The sequence below is a fragment of the Grammomys surdaster genome, unplaced genomic scaffold, assembly GCF_004785775.1.
Source record: "Grammomys surdaster isolate TR1022 unplaced genomic scaffold, NIH_TR_1.0 139, whole genome shotgun sequence".
Lineage (NCBI taxonomy): Eukaryota > Metazoa > Chordata > Mammalia > Rodentia > Muridae > Grammomys > Grammomys surdaster.
The window spans coordinates 5,520,919-5,523,947 of record NW_021604597.1 but is presented as its reverse complement, the minus strand read 5'-3'; the positions used below and the strand labels follow the sequence as shown (position 1 = coordinate 5,523,947).

The 3,029-nt window shown below is 48.3% G+C and overlaps 1 protein-coding gene across 2 annotated transcripts in view; it reads right to left on the bottom strand.

Moving 5' to 3' along the window:
* The window catches only part of Spart (spartin), a 25,348-nt gene extending 23,063 nt beyond the window's left edge, over positions 1-2,285 (bottom strand). The window contains exon 1 of one of the 2 annotated variants that reach the window (XM_028763604.1): positions 2,196-2,285. The gene's annotated coding sequence lies outside the window, so the exon portion shown is untranslated. Of the gene's footprint in view, positions 1-1,882; positions 2,027-2,195 lie in introns of those variants that run through there. The other variant, XM_028763605.1, reaches the window with a different exon arrangement.
* Between the last annotated feature and the right edge of the window lie 744 nt (positions 2,286-3,029).

Below are 3,029 nucleotides of genomic sequence, written 5' to 3'. Positions count from 1 at the left end.
CTCTCTCTCTCTCTCTCTCTCTCTCTCTCTCTCTCCCTGCCTCTCCCTCCCCCACCCCCCTCCTCATTTGTGTACACAGATCTCTGTATGTGAAATGTTGACAGAGACATGCCCTGGGGCCTGGGAAGGTCAGAGAACAACTAGGTGTGTGTCCTGATCTTTCACGGTGTCTGAAACAGGGTCTTTTGCTGGGTTTTTTGTTTGTTTTCATGTTTGATAGACAAAGCTAGCTTCTGGGGAGTCTCCTGTCTCTGCCTCCCATCTCCCAACATGAGGGCAGAAATTATAGCTTCATACAGGTTTGGGGGGGGATTTGAACTCAGGTCCACAGGGTTAGTCTCCTCACTCCTGTTTCAATTTTCTAGTACAAGATTTAAGAAACACCTACTTTAAACACAGCTTCATATGTGGTTCACTCTGCACCAGAAGAAGTAAAGTTCTGATTAAAAATACTTGGAAGTTCAGTTCTATTCCACGAAAGAGAAAGTAGCAAATAATCATGCTTATGGGGAAACAGCCAGCAACAGGAGTTCTGATACTAGCATGCTTGGTCTCTTACAAAAAGGGGGAATGGGAAGGGTTTGTTATTCAAATTATATACTGACAAGTTATCATTTATAGGATACAAAGTGATAGTGAAGTCTGATTTTTGAACTATTCTAATTCTTTAATATTTGCTTTTACTATGTCAAGCTGGGATTAGAGGCAGTCATGGTACAGGAGTGGGCACTGGGAACTGACCTGGGTGGCTCTCCAAGTGCAGTACCTGTTAACTGCTGAGCCATCTCTCCAGCCCCATTATTCTGATTTTTTTTTTAAAAAACAAATCAAATACAGAATGATGAAATAAAGCTAATTAATTTACTCGTCATCCAGATATAACATTTTTTTTTAAAAAATATGAAGGCAGTTGAGTCATCGTTCGCTGATGTGTAAATATTCCATGATTAGCTATACTGAGCAGACTGTACTAAGCTCCAAAAGCTACATCCCTTACTCCTCTTATCTGGTAGGGAACATGGGGGACTGAAAGCATCAGAGAGGGTTTTAAGGTCTCTGTTAACTCCTGTACCATCCCAATTCTCGATTGCTAGGGAACTGTGAGTTTCAGATGGCACCGCGCACAGCGTGTGGGCAGCAAACCACATTCCACATAATAGAGGTTTCCCGTTTCAAACAAGTCCCCCACAAACACAATTAAGATCATCAGGAAGGCGCAGGAACCAAGACCAGTTCCCTCAGAACTAGGTAGGAGCACTCTTCTACTGCCGTATTATTCACTTAATTGCTTCTGTGAAATTTAAAACAGTTGCTAAATTCTTAGATATTCAAGGGTCATTTCATCGATTAAAAAAAAAACTGTTACGTTTATAACACAACAAAGCAAACCTCGAGGATCCTTAAGCAATGCCACAACCATGAGGAATAACGGAACCAGCCGTACTCTAGCGGAATAAAGTGGCGTCACAAAACCACGCACATTCCCAGAGAAAACTTTTCCAGGCGTAAAGTTAGGCCTCAGGGGTCTTCTGAGATGCTGGAAGCCAGTAAACATGTATTCCAATTAACAAATGCGCGCGCCATTCATTGCCAGTGTTATGGCTCCTGGCGCTTTCAGCTGCCCAACGCTGGACAAGCTGTAGGAGAGCAAGAAAGCCAGTGGGGTTTGGAGAGGGAATCGTGGAGGACACACACTGGGGAACACCAGAGATCAGGGATGGGAGGATCCGAACCAGGGATTCTGGGGACCAGGAATAGAACTCAACCCGGGGACAAGCGAGGATCAGGGATAGGTACACGCACACCAAGGATGCCTGGGGGCTCAGGGTTGAAGGACCAGCGCCAGGGGATGAGCAGGAACCAAGGATGGGAAGACCCGCACCAGGGATGCGCGGGTTCCTGGGGCAGGAGAGTCTAGGACCTGAGTGCCGCTCCCCGGGCCAGAGCTGTAGGAGGTGAAGGGTGGGCGAAGGCTCCTTCAGTACTAGCTGGAATATCCTCAACAGGACTTCTGGAAACTTCTTTGGCAGAAGGGCTCCCAGCAAGATGCCGCCAGGGCCCGGGCCGCGGCCCCCATCCCCGCTGTGCGTCCCGGGGTGGGCCCGGCTCACAAAGCCCCGCGTGACGCCCTCTGGGTCCTGCCCCGCCCACGCGTCACCACACTGGCGCGGAGCTGAGCTTCTGCCCACTCTGACCTTCCAAAGGCGCACGGGAGGCCGGCGGTCCGCTCCGAGCCCGAGAGCCCACGGAGAGCGCGCAGCTGCAGGCCCCAGACACCCTCCGGCCTCAGCCAGGCCCAGGCCACGTTGGACGGCGCCTGCGCACTCCGTACTGGCCGCCCTGGGGCCGCTGAAGGGGCCCGCAGTGCCACAGCAATGACAGCTTCCGGCCGCCAGGGGGCGGCCTGGGCCGGGCACTGAGGACTGGGAGAACAGAGGTTGACTGGAACCCGGGACGGACCTTACCTGACCTGTGTACAGTGTTATATCTGTGACATAAAAACAAAACAAACAAACAAAAACCCCACAAGGCTGGTGGCTGGAGAGATGGCTCATGAGTGGAGGAAAGGTCATTATTTTCGATTTGTCTCTATAACACATAAAGAACACACCACAATAATTTATGAACACAACAATTGAAAGTGAATAAAAGATTTGAGTAGATTCTTCTTCAGACAAGATATACAGACCGCCAGAAAGCATATCAAAAGATGGTTAATATGAGTCTTCAGGCTAACTCAAATCAAAATGAGGTGTGACTTCTGTCTCATTAGAATGGCTTGTAATCAAAAGATAAGCAGTAAAAGGTTTAGCAAGATGTTTTTCCAGTCCTTCTGCATTACTGGTGGAAATGTTAAGTAACCTAAAACAGTCCTGCAAGTCTACCCCTACTTAGAATCGTTCATAAAAGTATCCATTTATCTTGATTCAAATAATTCAGTCGTCATCAAACTTCTTTCACTCTCTTGACACCACCTGTAATCACCTGGGTGAGTCCCGATGAGGGATGGTCTGTGTTAGGTTGGATGT